Raw genomic sequence first — 16,593 nt, 5'->3', positions numbered from 1 at the left:
TCAACATTAAAAATTTGCAATGCTTATTGCATAAAGAAGTTCTAAGAAACTGAAGAATTATATTTACTGAACCACGCACATAGATATAGGAACACGCAACAGCAAACACAGCAAGGTTTAAGTAACTAATGTTTCTTAAAACAATTACCAAGTCTTTGTGTTGAATCTACGACTCATATTAAATTTCTAGAGTAAGTACGGTGAACTAGAAATTGTTCTTGTAAGACGATGCCAAAACCGCCTGGTGTTATTTATTAAAATTGCTCAGTACGTAAGTGCTCAGTTACCTAAATGAAACAATTTAATATATGGCTTAACGCTGGCTTAACCGCTAAAAGGTTTTTATTTTTATTAACAGGATTTTTTATCGAAAAATATATGAAGTGTATTGACGCAAAAAAATTAAATGATAGCTATACGAAGAATTTAGTTACAGTCATTTATTTGATTTTATTTCGGCTTTACCGTAATTTTTGCTACTTTGCTCCCCACTGGGTAATTTTGGTTCAACAGTTTATATACCTACTTATAGGAAAATTATACCAACCACCACCACAATCTCAACTAAGTGTTACAACATAATAGTATTTAGTTATGGTCTACTTTAAATCGGCATATACCGGCCTACCACAATATAGGAATTTGAAAATTTAAATTAAATTTCAAAGTTTTAAAGTTTGGATTTTTAAGTACCTTTTTGTACTTTTATTCGTTTTCCTAGTCCTTTTTAGCAATTTCACAGTTACGGCTACAATTTGCCTCAACCTGTCAGATCACATGAACTTGTAGAAAAACATTTAGCGTCCAAACGAGTCCAAAAAAGGGGCCAAGACAAAAAGGAAACAAGCAAGCCTAATGGGCCAAGTTCGAGAAACACTTTGGCTAAACATTCCCTAATGGAAATGGAAGGCAGCCAGTAACCGTGCTCCGCGTATTCCGATCCCAAACCAAGTAAAAGTTAGGTAAATGAACAAACCAGCGTATCTTTGAACTCTATTATAACAACATTGAGTAGGTAACCAACGCGCGTACCCGGCGTAAAAAACTAACAACTGTTGGGTTATTTTAACCCAGAATCACGAGTGTCCCAAGGTTTTCAAACAAATTTTGGGTGTCAGTTTTGTGACGGTCCATACAAAATGTATATCGCGTCACAAAACTGACAATTAGTCCTCGTAATTCTAAGTAGAAATAACCCAAAAGTTGATGGATTTACGAAAAACAAGTAAATGTCACACTTTTTCCTGAAAATGCTCACTTACTGCTAGCTATGTAAGCGTCTAGCGAGATACGTTAGGAATATCGCCCCAGTGGTTGTTTTTTATACACGTTTCCTAGTTGCCAAAATGTGGCTGTGCTTTTTGTTGCTTGGAGCTAACGTATGAGTAAGTTATGCTGTTTTTTGTTCGAGAAGTGAGAGCAGAGCGGTTTGTGAGCGATATTATTGTAGTGATCTGATCTCCTCTCAATTGTTTAATGTTTTCTGTCCGTTACGATTGTTTTCGACTGCAGTTGATCGAGAATAAAATACATACGATCTTGCTAACGTAACGATAGCGTAGGATTATAACATGAGAATTCACATTAGGTCACACACAGTGGTTAACCACAATCAAAATAATGTCTTAGACGCAATTGAAACACAAAATATTATAAGTATCTTTCTTTTGTTTACTTGTTTATGTTAAATTATATGGATCGAACTTAAAAGTAGGTTTTATTTTTGAGAAAATTATGTTCGAGCTGATATGAACCACAAGATAAATTAAGCAACACGATATACACTAGATAAATGGTGTCACGTAAGAACGTAGCGTTAGACACATTTGTAATTGTATAACTTAAGAAAGAACACTTAATAATATAAGCTACGCCATTGAAATAGTTATAGTAAAAGAAAAGTTTGGCAATACTTCATACGGTGTAATCTTACCTTACCTATCCGAGGATACAATCGAATATCGCGATTTCGATCTTTCAAACCAACGTTCGTCGCAGAGCCGTTCTATTGACCAACATTTTATCGCATTGACGATCTGTCGCACAATAGTTCATCGCACGTTAGTAATTCGTAGATCAAAGACGCACTTTAAGGCGTTTGTAGTTCGTCCGGACAACAAAATCAATATATAGGACTACGCTTGCCTTCTGCTGTTTTCTACCACTGCATCTAGGTTTTCTCAGGATATCAGATTATTCAAAGGAGTTTTTAAAATATCGGGAATGTACATGTTATACCCCTAAATTTGCAAAGGTACATTGTTAGCTACCCATTTAGGTGTGCTAAATGTCTGTTTGTAACCGACGCGGTCAAAAACATAAGTCGAACGGATTTTTCGAATGGATTAGCTTCTCCTCAGTAAGTTGCGCCCAAGGAAGCAATAACAGTGGCATGCCGCAATTGCCGCCGGGCTGTTATTGCACTGAATTATTTATGTGCAGGTCATCGATCTTTCAGGAGATACGTGATAACGATGTAGGTTAACGCAATGTCGTATTTACAGGTGCAGTGTTATCTTTGAATGATAAATTAGTTTGAGGTTTTATGATTATTTATTTGAATGCATAGCGTGCTTTTTTAATATCTCGCTAGGTTTCGCAAGCTAAATATGTAAGGTCTTTGTTAGGTATGATCAGTCATTAACAACTCTTACTTTATGACTACTCTCGAAGGATAATGCTTATAAATATTTATTGATTAAAATCATCGTTTAAAATCCAACCTGCTCGCCAGCTGCTAACAAGTCAAAATTTGCATCAAATCACTTCGTGTTCTACAGGATAAAATGCAACTTTGCACACTGTTTTCAAACAATAAAAATAGCCTTTCTGCGCGAGTGTGGTAAAAAAGCGTATATTGTGGGCACTTACGTGGCCCATACGCTCCATTACCAACAAGTCATTTGTACCTATACAAAAGTATCGGATCAAAGACGAATTCGAATTCCTATTAATTATTTGCTCCTTTTTTTTCAAAAGTAAATTCTCTTCTTTGTATACCATAAAATAGTGTATCAAAGGATGAAGTTAACCTGCCTCAAAACGGAGTAGAGGAAAAAATACACTGCAATTTAAAAGTTCACTTGTTTTCGTAGAAGGATAATTTGGTTCATTTCATAAAGAACCTTAATACCTTCGCTAGTAGCGTGGAAACCGGGCGTTTATTTAGCACAGCATATTTTGCTTAAGCCCTGTGTAAACAGTAGAGTTGGATAAAAATCGAGTCTTATGCTCATGAGTCTAAATTAGAACTCGACTCACTTTTACGAGATTGTACATAGGTACTAAAATAATTTATTAATTTTGGGCCGTGAGTTTTTGGTACATGAGATATGACTTAAAGACTCGAATTCTAAAATAAAGACCCGTAATTAAAAAAATTGAAATTGTCGTAATAAAAAAAAAACTTTTTATCTTAACTATGAATTCTGTGTTAATACTTACAATTACTTAGTTCGAAAAACTTTGAGTCTCTTTAAGACTCCATCATCATCTTCCTCGCGTTATCCCGGCATTTTGCCACTGCTCGTGGGAGCCTGGGGTCCGCTTGACAACTGATCTTAAGAATTGACGTAGACACTAGTTTTTACGAAAGCGACTGCCATCTGACCTTTCAACCCAGAGGGGGAACTAGGCTTTCCTTCACCGAAAAGCGACTGGTAAATATCAAATGATATTTCGTACATAAGTTTCGAAAAACTCATTGGTACGAGCCGGGGTTTGAACCCGCGACCTCTGGATTGAAAGTCTTACCGCTCTTACCGCTCGTTCTTACCGCTAGGCCAGCGCTTTTTTTTCTATTTAAGACTCCAATAAATTTTTATTCATTGAGCGCTACAAACCTCAATTAGGTATCTATTAATCGTTTCTCTAATCTCTCATTTTAACTTATGTATTTAGAGAAAACGGATAAAGCATAAATTTACTAGTTGAGGCTTGTAGTTTTATGAACAAGGGGGTAAGACAACATCATCGGCCTAAGTTTTGAAATAATTATTTATTTAAGTCATAAATTGCTTAACACGACTCCACATGATAAGCTTTATGTCGTTGGAGCGAAACGTGTCGAGCAAATTTCGACTTAAAAACGGGGTATTGACTCGTTTTCATGTGTCTGAGACTCACAAAAGTTGTAAAAATATGGACTACATACAGTCTTCAAATCAGAGTTGAGTCCTATGGGTGAGAGCTCCAAATAACTTAGCAACACTAGTAAACAGTTCATATCTCTATTACGAGTCAAACATTAAGCCTACCAATATAACCATATCATCAAGATCTTAAAGAGCTATACGTGGTCGCAGACCAAGTTATGCTAGTCAGATAAAGCTTGTTCGCGTAGCACTAGAAATGATCGCACGATTATTTTCAAAGAGAAAATAAGCGTTGGTTGTAAAAAATATGTTTCTTTATTTAACCATGCTTTTGTATTTTTATCTTCATAATATTTTCGTTGGATTTGTACTTTCAGTTTAACGTCGTATTTGTTTGGAGTAAACGTTTGCGAGACCATATTTATTTTTATTACTACTGTGACGTAATTGAAGTGCACACCGTGATTGACGTGATTTATAAAGCATTAACAGATATACAAATATGTATGTAAGTAAATACGTAAAACATGCATTTCAATGTGGGATGTCACAGGTGGGTACATACTTCTCGAACTTGTGCAAAAAGTCGTACTTTCTATGGATCAGTATACAAAATCCGTAAGGATAATTCATGCCTAGTAAAAAATAAGTAAATTTTCCACACTCTTGTATCCAACTTTGTATGACCATTCTTAAAACATTTAGCAACACGCATGTGACACCATAGTGTTGCCAGCATTCATAGACTAAGTACAGTAGGTACACTAGTCTTATTCGCCAACTACGTTAGAAAGCACAGCCATAACCGATCCACCAACGAAGAATACATTTGCATGAGAAAGTTTACTTTTCATGATGTCAAGTTAAGAAAATAAGGAGCTCTGAAATTTCTTGCGGCCCAGGCCTCAGATATAATTAATATGTCGGAACCGACCCTTTCTTACAACAGGTCTTGAAAAAACAGCGATGTCAGTAAAATACTTTGACGATCTTTTTGTGATATTTGACGATCTTTTTGTGAATTTGTGATATTTTTAAGTGAAAATAACATGTAATTTCCAATTAGAAATAAATATATCTATCTATCTAAAACTTATTGACATGAATCGACGTTTGTGGAAGATATCTGAAAAACATAATTATTTTGAATTTAAATAATTTGTTTGTTGTTTGATGTGAAATGTTTTTTAAATCGTAGTGTCCATTGCTTATAAATATTTAGTTCAATTTCCTTTTTCATAAATATTGAAGACGTTTATGAAGAACGCCATAATAAATGTGGTGTGGCCATCATTTCAACTGATCAGCTCACTACACTAACAAATATTAATAAATAAATAAGTATTATAAGCCAATTTTACATAGATCGATCTAGTCCCACTCCCACAGTAACCACGATAAAGGCCAAACCATAGTCAAATAGACGGCGATATATACAACAAATTAGTTATATGTAAATATCTATTTACATAGAAACTATCTATAACTCAGAAACAACACGAATACGTGATAAAAACACAAATAATTGCCCTTAATAGGATTGAAACCTGGAACCTACTTCGTAGGCAGGGTTACTAGCGACTAGGCTAAGAGGTCATCAATTAATCAAATAACTGACAATGCATGAGCGTCAAAAAGCAAAACCATCGTGTCATTTTAAGTTACACCGATTCCGGACCTCCCGCCCTCCAGTTCCGCCATTATCTTACACGCTCTACACCCAATTTTATGGTAATTACATTTTTATCACCGTATCTTTATTCTATTAAAGCTAAGAGATATGAATTGTCAGTTCCAGACTTATTAAATTCGTAAAAAAGAGGCGAAAAATTATGATTGCAATTTTGTCGGCAGATTGCCGGGAAATGTACTCTTAGAGGACTGACCGTGTATTCTTAAAGGTTGGCGAGCATTTGCTTCCACAAATCAGTTTACATATGAATGATTTCTGATTAAAATCATCCCTATCTAGCCTAGTACCCTTCATACGAAGCAATTGTCTCTGTTGAGGTCGCTTATATAATCCCCAACAGCTCGCCACAAGCTACCCTACGTTGATTATTTTATTTACGTTTTAAAATTTTGCCATTAACTTTGCGAGAACATTAAAATCAATAAAAAACAATTTTTTTTATTTTATTAAATAGAATTTATCATCAGGCAACTAAGGCCCATAGTAGATACCAAGAGCCTGACACTCTTTGATAGAGGAAGATATATTGCGATTCCTATAAGACCTTTGTCATTATCACCGACCGGGTTTTTTTTCATGGTCGGGTTATGGCAGCATAGGTACGAGGCGATGGCGATATACCGAAATTTATAAGAGTGAAAGAGAAAAAGGATTATGCTGCCATACATTAACCTGTCAATACATGAATATGTCTTTCTCTAACCCCTGGTCGCTCGGTTTCATGTCTATAACTACTATACTAAGGTATGTATCTACACCTTAAAGGGGCCCACGGACTATCAGTCCGCTAGACGCTATCGACCTGTCAGTTAGAACAAAAGTTTGACAGTTCCAAACAACTGACAGGCCGATATCGTCCGGCGGACTATATGATACATATAGTAACATTTAAAATATAATAATATTTAAAAATTTCATAACAGTACTGTCTAATGTCATAATTAATTTTATCGACATCGACTTATAGGTACTTAGTTTTACTTATCCTCGCAATTTTTAAACGTCATACCAAATTGCACCCGTTAAGTTGGGGTATGGTTATAGTGGTTTGCTTTAGTCAAACGCTCGACTCAGCTCAGAAAGCGATGAGATTTGCAGCCCTGGAGAGGCATGATGGTAAAAATTGATGGGTTTTTTAATGACTTAACAAGTAAGAGCAGCATTACGAGTTTCATTAAAGCGGTAATGTCGCGGTATGGAGTTTTAGGTCAGATGGCGCAATTCTGCACAGTTATTTGATAACTCGTGACATCAAAACTTCCTCCGGGTCGTTTTGGCTTTCGATATCTTATAATGGCCTATCTAAATCGGTAACCCTGCATACGAAGTTGGAGGTCCTTGGTTTGAAACTTCTTACTTATAAGATTGTTCCATAGTATCTACCTATTTATTTATTTAGGTCGTCACGTAGCCTTTTGCCTACAAAATTTCAAAAGTATTTAAATTTCAGTGGTTATGTAGGACTTTCATTTTTCTTACAGTGGTAATGTCAATTACCTAAGAGAAGTTTAATTTTCTACTGGTTTTTTTTTTCATGGATGGTGAAAATATGTCTTTAGATACCTAACTCTCTGTCTGTCTAAATGTCTCTTAAAAAAATCATACACGAGTATTCATAATTTCACTTCAGTCAATCTGACCCTGTTCGTTATTGAATGCCCTCCATAAACCAACCTTTTTAGGGTTCCGTACCCAAATGGTAGAAACGGGACCCATATTACTAAGGCTTCGCTGTCCGTCCGTCCGTCTGTCCGTATGTCACCAGGCTGTATCTCATAAACCGTGATAGCTAGACAGTTGAAATTTTCACAAATAATGTATTTCTAATGCCGCTATAACAACAAATACTAAAAATAGAATAAAATAAATATTTAAGTGGGGCTCCCATACAACAAACGTGATTTTTTTGCCGTTTCTTGCTTAATGGTACGGAACCGTTCGTGCGTGAGTCCGACTCGCACTTGGCCGGTTTTATTAAATTTAATACTTAGATAGATATATAGATACCACACACACACACACCTTCCAACGCATAAATATTGGAATTTTCATATTTATCCACCTAGGTACAATAAGCTCACGAATCAGAGCAAAAAGTCCCAAAAGTCAACAGCTTATCGCTGGATAATCTCTGAAAAGTCTCTATTTAAATCTCGGATTTATATTTGGACGTCAGGGTTGGCACACGCACATTTGATTAGCCTAATTAACGCCTCATTATGCGCTTGCACACGATCTTATTACGCAGCCCTACGCGTTCCACTTGGGGCCTACTTACTGCGACCTTGTTCGAGCAAATTTTAATATTTTTAGCATCTGAGACATCAAAGTTAAGTAAGATCTGTCAGTAAAACTTAAATCACATAATTATAGTAAAGTATAAGATAATATAATAATACTAAATATGGATCTAGGGTATCAAATTACATGTAGACTTTGAACGAATGACAGTGTAATGTTCCTAAAGGATGGTCACGGTCAGTTTTATGAAAAGCATTTTCGGAGGCGTACCTCGATAATGGATAACGTAAATGTTTGTATATGGTAGACGTTTTATCATTACCTTCGCAGCCATAACGACCTAATTCAATTGTCTTCGGGAGCGTTCAGCGCATGGCAATCAAGTGAATTTCAGCTCTCGGCAGTTTAATTTTAAAGTGAAGGTTTGCTTGGCATCATGACTAGTAAATATAATAAGAGTAATTAAGAGTGATATTATAATAAATTACATGTAATGTCAAGTATTTATATTAGAAAGCTTAGTTTAGTTCGTTGTTTGAACGAACTGTAGGTAGGTTTTTAGGGTTCCAAAGCGCATTTGACAAACGGAACCATAGATTTGTCATTTTTATATAAGTAAGTTGTTTATGATAAGGATGCAGACCGACTTTTTAGTCATCTTTTTCGAGAACGGTTTTATCTGCATTATACAGCACAAGCGAGATTTCAACCAACTAGTTTTGATCACCATATACACATAAAAGGACTCTCTCTCTCTCTTCTTTTTGTACGTGCATCACTAAAAAACCGAGCAACCGATCGATGTGGTTTTTGAATAAAGATGGGTCTGAGGGTAAAATTATTGTTTTATGGTAGAAATGTGACGTGATGAATCATGTGATGGAAGCAAAAATTTTACACTTTTCGTTGAAATAAATGTCAATCTATCATTCATACAAAAATCTACGTCATACTTAAACATATACATTAATTTTTGACAGACATTAAGGCAAATTATCAGCCAAAGGTTATTTCGCAAAACCTGTATTTAATTTTTCAAAAGGCATACCGTGTCACATATTTTTCGGCCTTCGAAGAATAACATATTATTGCAGGTACCTGATGTAATTATATTATGTATTTAATTTTATATAATTACTAGCTTTTGCCCGCGACTTTGTCTGCGTGGAATTAGTAATTTGGGTACCTTAATTCTTAATCAAATTTTTTCACCCCCAAATTGGTCCACACTATACATTTCCACCCCATTTTTTACACCCTTAAGGGATGATTTCGGGAATAAAAGTTATTCTATATCCTTTACCACAGCTCAAACTATCCCCATACCAAGTTTCATCTAAATCGGTTCAGCGGTTATTGATTCCCCATACAAATTTCCACCCCCCTTTTCACCCCCTTGAGGGGTGAGTTCTGGGATAAAAAGTATCCTATGTCCTTCCCCGGGACTCAAACTATCTGTATACCAAATTTCAACTAAATCGGTTCAGCGGTTTAAGTGTGAAAAGGTAACACACAGACAGACAGACAGACAGACTTTCGCATTTATAATATTAGTATGGATTTTGTTTCGAAATAACCGCAAAATAACTTATTGTATAAGACACTATTATATAACAAAACCGGCCAAGTGCGAGTCGGACTCGCGTTCCAAGGGTTCCGTACATTACACAATTTAAACAATGTATTTTTTATGTGAAACGTAAGTGAAATGTCTTTAAAAACCCATAGGGGTCGGATCAAAAACAAAAGTAATTAAGCCCGATTCACGCTTGACTGCACATTTCTAATAGGTCGTTTCGGTAAAGGGGGGAGCGGTCATTTTTTGCCTATTTTCTTAAATAACTTCTAAATTGTTTATCCTAAAATTATAAAAAAAAATATTTGAGATCCTCACTATGAGCTCTTTCATTTGATATGTAACACGATATAGTCTGAAAAACTTTATTTTTTTGTTTTCTCATTTACCCCCCGAAAGTGGCCCCCGTGTTTATAATTCATTTGTTTACGGTACATGTCCGTCTTTGGGTCGCAAACATACATATGTATACCAAATTTCAACTTAATTGGTCCAGTAGTTTTAGAAAAAATAGGCTGTGACAGACGGACAGACAGACAGACGCACGAGTGATCCTATAAGGGTTCCGTTTTTTCCTTTTGAGGTACGGAACCCTAAAAATGAAATAGCACGACGCCAGCACGAGTACGACTAAGGAAACATAAAGACCCACCGCTTAAGGGTCACCGGCAAGCTCGGTTCTCCATACAAAGGCAGTTACGCTCTCATTTTAAAACGAGTAGCTAGTTTGCTCTGAAAATTTGTACTTACAATAGGATAAGATATATCTATGTCTGTAATTAGTTTATGCAGCTTCGGATACCATAGTTAAAAAAATACAGCGAATTGAAGTTTTTCATACAAAACTTTGCTCTATATCGTTTGTTTTATAAACTTGAGCTATATAAACTAATTAGAGACCTAACCTCATGTCATTGTATATACCTACAAAGTTTCATTCCAATCCAACACGTAGTTTTAAAATGAGAAGGAAACTCAGTTTGTATGGGAAGGTTAAATTCGGTCGAGCTTGCCGGGGACTCATAAAAGAACAGGTAGTCTCAAGAGGAGCACGCCAGTCTTAAACCGCGATTAACCGTCGTTTAGCGCGACACGTGTCCCGCCATCTTAATCGCGAGTCTCGGGTTTATGAGCTCTCGCGATTATAACTGATTTACCTACAGTTAAACCCGCCCCGGGACTTAGCCGCATTCTTAGCTAGTCCAGTAAACGTGTCGCTTTTAGGTTAAATTTAGAATCTAGTAAGAGTTACTTATAACGAAAAAATATTTGTTTTCTTGCTCAGCGTGCAGTGATTCTATTGGTTCTTAAAAACACATTCCTCGCAATGCATCCTCGCACATCACTGGTCAAAACGCATCTCAAAAGTACAGATATCAGGCAATATATGTTAGGTAAAAAGCTCTTAAAAGTGTACATTGGACCACAGAACTATATAAATATTTAATCTCCAACGTCAAAATCAATCGCCGACAACACAAGCCTTATTAATATTTATTTATTTTATATGTGCGTGTGTATACAAAATAATAGGAAACAGAACTTGAGCAATATTTGTACTGGTTACTGTGTTGACAATACTATATGTATGTAACGTTTACTCAAAGATACTGTTGACGGTGGAAAGTATCTCGATCATGGAGGGCACTAAGGATAATACAGTGGCGGACAAAGTAAGAGGATTATTTGTATATTTTATTTATCCAACCTGACCCTGTGTTCCTTTTTTAGGAAAATATTACGACTAAACGCATATTGAAATTGTGAAAATACAATACTAAACAATCACACATTTGGTTGACAATGTGAGTCAGAGACGTTATGTACTGCTCGTTATGCCGGGTTCATACTAACGGCAAACGGCGGGAAATGCCGTAGATTATATTCCCGGTGTAGCCGTATGAAAAAATATCGAATTAACGCGATAATTAACGCGTTTCCCGGCCTTCCCTGTAAGTGTGGCCCCTCGTATAATTAGAGAGGTTGATAAGTGATCATTATTAACGAAAAGACTAATTCGTTTATCTAATTAGAATTTTCCACTCTTCCAGCTAACCTTAGAGTTAATAGGTTAGCTGGAAGAGATCCCTTATAGGGATAAGTTCGCCTTTGTGCCTAAATTTATGTAAATTTCATGTGAACCTATTTTTGTACAATAAAGTGATTTACTACTACTACTATCTGAAATCACCCATATAATATTATGTGGTTTGACGTCATCGGCACTGAAAGTTTGAGCCCTGTGCCCGTACCATGAGTCACTGACAGTGTCAAAACTGATATATACTCTAACGTCTACGTAATTTACTTTCTATACATCTCGCTTGCACTAATATGTCAGTACGAGCGAAATGCATAGAAAGTAAGTTACGTTTACGCTCGCGTTTATGTCAGTGCCGAACTGATGGTAGCCGTACTGGTCTTGAGTGATGCTACAGAATGACTCTGAATTGTCAATTTTCATGGCCAACATCACACGCTACTTGTACCCGCGATTGTTTGTTTATCTGCGCTCTTGTCTAGTGGATAAGAGAGAGATAAAGAGTATTTATTGCGTGTTCCAAGCGTAGAAATAAATTGGCGTGATGTGTACTTGAGTCAATGGCGCATAGTTTTTTTTAGGAAAGAGGATCCACTCTTGTTTGCGTTTATTATAAAGTAGGTAGAGGTTTATTCAAGCCTTGGCTGTTATTCCCGTTGCTAAAGCCGAGGCAGATTATGTATTTCTGATTCGATTTTCTTTCGAGCTTGCAATATGCTAAGATGAGGCACTTTAATCTTTCTATGTTTTTTTTTATATTATGTCATGTCTCGTTTGTGCTTCCGAATAAAAATAATCCTATTCTATTCTTTATATCCTTTAACCATTTTGTAATGACCCTTGTTAGAAAGTTTTACCTTACTAGATATTACTAATAATTGTCACGTGGTTTTACCTAACTAGATATTACTAATAATTGTCACGTGGTTTTACCTTACTAGATATTACTAATAATTGTCACGTGGTTTTACCTTACTAGATATTACTAATAATTGTCACGTGGTTTTACCTTACTAGATATTACTAATAATTGTCACGTGGTTTTACCTTACTAGATATTACTAATAATTGTCACGTGGTTTTACCTTACTAGATATTACTAATAATTGTCACGTGGTTTTACCTTACTAGATATTACTAATAATTGTCACGTGGTTTTTATTATCGAACTGATAGATCGAAATGATTAAACATTTTAAGATTGACTCGTAAAAAGTCAAGATCTGTAAAAAAACAGATTTTTAAGGTGTTTTTGTAGAAAACACGCATTTCATAAGTGTTGGTTGCTTGAATATAATATATATAAATCTTGTACAACCTCATCCGGTGAAGAAATGGACTGAAATACACAATGATAGGAAGCAGACCAATTTAAATTCCAAGTCTGGCTTTGGAGAAATATGTGGGGCTCTCCATCTAACTCTTGCCAAATCGTGCTATTAAGTAGGCATTACATTGGCATTTAGGATTTAATGTTAGTCTGTAGGTACCGTGAGGTCGGAAATGTGAACTGTGATAGCTATTTGATATCAATTGTAGTGGGTGCATTACGCTCTGACATAATTTTGGAGGCCCATTCTTTCATCAATTTCTTAAGGTTTGATGTTGTTATGATCTTATTTGGACACGACTCACAATGCACCTCATACACACACAAATAGCCGCGAGCGAGATGTTGTTAGACACGACTTTCAGTGCATGTCGCTTGCACCAATCAGTTTGAGCTATCGTCAAGGTCGTATCAAAACAATATCAAAACTGAAGCAACATATTAAATCAGAATCGAATGGAATCGAATTATTAGTTAGTTTTACTATACCTAAATATATAATTACTTTTATCATTAAGTACTTAAAATATGTGCATGATGGGTGTTAAATCGTCACCACTGTGTGTAAACTGTCAGAAGATTGATGATGATTGACGTGTTGTTGGAATGCGTCCGGAATTCGGACTTGAGAAAAAGAATTCTTGGTAGTCTGGGCTCCATGCACAATGGACAGATCAATTGTTGGTTGGCAGAGCCTATATCAGACAAAGCAATCAGTGTTTACCACTTTATTGACCTCTCCCTTGTGTAAGGAACTATGTAAGCACCCATGAGGCTGACATGTTCACCTAGTGTCCAAAGCCTCAATAAAAACCAGATTTAAAAAAAAAAACCGGCCAAGTGCGAGTCGGACTCGCGTTCCAAGAATTCGCCGTACATTACACAATTTAAACAATGTATTTTTTATGTGAAACGTGAGTGAAATGTCTTTAAAAAACCCGTAGGGGTCGGATCAAAAACTAAGTAATTAAGTCCGACTCACGCTTCACTGCACATTTCTAATAGGTTTTCCTGTAATCTATAGGTAAAGATCTATTTAGTGTATTTTTTTCAAAATTTTAGACCCAGTAGTTTCGGAGATAAAGGGGGGGGAACGGTCATTGTTTGCCTATTTTCTTGAATAACTTCTAAGCTGTTAATCCTAAAATTATTTAAAAAATGTATATGAGATGCTCACAATAAGCTCTTTCATTTTCTCATTTACCCCCCCCCCCTCCCAAAGGTGGGCCCCATGATTAAAATTAATTTATTTACGTTACATGTCCGTCTATGGGTCACAAACTTACATATGTGTACCAAATTTCAACTTAATTGGTCCAGTAGTTTCGGAGAAAATAGGCTGTGACAGACGGACAGAAAGACAGACAGACAGACGCACGGGTGATCCTATAAGGGTTCCGTTTTTTTCCTTTTGAGGTACGGAACCCTAAAAAGTACTTAAAATATTCCTCCGATATAATATCTAGAGGAAGTATCCTGTCTTCTTTCCGGCAAGAAAGTTTCTAGGAAGCCAGTTCTGTCATCTTAACTGTTAATACGAACATGAATTCAATAACATAAGGATCCTTCATTTCATTGGCACAAATGGAAACCCTATATTTTGGTACAGCAATATCGTACAGTCTAATATCTTTCTTGCTCTGACCGAATGTATTGTTCATTTGATCGACTTTATTAAATAAGGATCCGCGTGGTAACATTTGGTTCGGTCTCGTGTAAGACGAGGGAGCATACAGGGTGTTTTTGAAGAGGTGATCAGGATTTTATGTAGTATTCAATACAAGGAAACAAAAAACATAAAAAGTTTGTTTACAAATATTTTTTATTATATTCGATAAAATTGTCAGGTTTTTAATTTTGTTGTTAAATTTCTTTTTCGTCAGATTTCTATAAAATTTGATAGTTCCTTATACCTCCTCTACAATGTAAGCACAATTTTTCACCGTAAGTCCTAAAAACCTCCGAGTTATAAGAACGTATGGTAATTTCGTGACCGAGATTACATACATTATAACACAAGCCACTGTAGTGTGACCAAATGCGACATATTTTTTCTATTCATAATTTTAAAAAATATTGTTCTTTTTGTGTCTGTAAGAACTAGAAGGTATAATTTTAGTGCGGATTTATGAGTAGAATTCAATACTTTACCGGTACGAGAGAACTCAAAAAGACGCCTACATATTAAAAGCTAGTTTTCTTATAGAGACCGCTCACCATGTATAACATATACAAAAATAATACACTATTCATACTGTGATCTTTCCTGTGTAACAAAATGAACTATATTTTTTCTACATATTTTTTCAGCGGTTAGTTTTCGTTTCATTACTGTATGCCACGGGTTTGTGGGTTATTTCTGACGTCATACAAGTAGTCGTGTATTGTTTCTACTAATATACCCCAGAATTCTCCGAGGCCTTTTAGGGAATTATTATTCTGACAACATAAAAAAAATCATAATATCCGCAACGAAGACCTATGAAAAGCTGACAATAAGTAAGGCTGGACCTTCCTTCTTCCTCGCGTTATCCCGGCATTTTGCCACGGCTCCTGGGAGCCTGGGGTCCGCTTGACAACTAATCCTAAGAATTGACGTAGGCACTAGTTTTTACGAAAGCGACTGCCATCAGACCTTCCAACCCATAAGTAAGGCTGGACCAAAAATGCTTTAACAAATTTTTTTTAAGAATATTTACTAAAAAGAAATGTCCCCACATGTTTTGGTCCATTTGGGTTTAAGTTTTCAATACAACCTTCTATGACCGTAACAAAACGGGCAAAATAGTTATTTACGATACAAGTGCGGAAAAGAGGAAATTCGAAACGGGTGGCGATAAATCGACACGAGTTGCGAATCACCTATTCGCACGTGTATCGTACAACGTTTTACAGTACATATGGCCCTTTAAACTTTCGACATATGCACGAAAAGTGCTCTTTTACGCACTAGTGCGAGAAAGTAGCATCATATGTACTGTAAAAGATTTTGGGGACAATTTTTTTTCCTATTAGGATCGAAAGAGCTCGCGATTCTGAGTGGAAATAATATAAAAATTCGCCTATCTAAAATGTAAGTTGGGGGTAGGGTAAAACTTTAAGGATCATTCTCTGAGAATATGTCTGCAGTTGCGTCTAATAGCCACTTTTAATTTTCATACATTTTGTATGAAAATATAAGGGTCGCGGCAATTAGAGCGCAGGCATTTTTTGAGAATGATCCTTAAATAGAAATACACACTATCTTCAAAATATTCTTCTTTACCAGGCAAAGTTTATAGATATATAACATTAGTAATTAATTAGGGGTCAATAATTTGTAGGTATTACTCTAAACTAACGCAACTTCTACAAATATTTATACTTACTTTTGTTACAATTTCATACAAACGCATTCCGTGACCACCAAACATAATGGGAAAAGATACTAAGTAATCTAAAGATGGTAAAAATACCATATTTGAAGAACATATCAGCAAGCACAATTCATAAGCATATACAATAACACCAAATTATTCGTCAATGCTATGTAATCTAAACTAACGCAGCCTAAACGCGGATTGGTTCGATACGCTCTATAATGGCTAAATAGGGGCGAAGCACCACAATCGCTATCGC

At 35.8% G+C, this 16,593-nt stretch overlaps 1 protein-coding gene across 1 annotated transcript in view; it reads left to right on the top strand.

Moving 5' to 3' along the window:
* Positions 1 to 16,593, top strand: part of LOC134742673 (uncharacterized) — a 294,576-nt gene that overhangs the window by 276,174 nt on the left and 1,809 nt on the right. The window lies entirely within an intron of this gene.

Source organism: Cydia strobilella, chromosome 7 (genome assembly GCF_947568885.1).
Source record: "Cydia strobilella chromosome 7, ilCydStro3.1, whole genome shotgun sequence".
NCBI lineage: Eukaryota > Metazoa > Arthropoda > Insecta > Lepidoptera > Tortricidae > Cydia > Cydia strobilella.
Note: the sequence above shows the minus strand (reverse complement) of the source record. Positions and strands in the feature narration are given on the sequence as shown.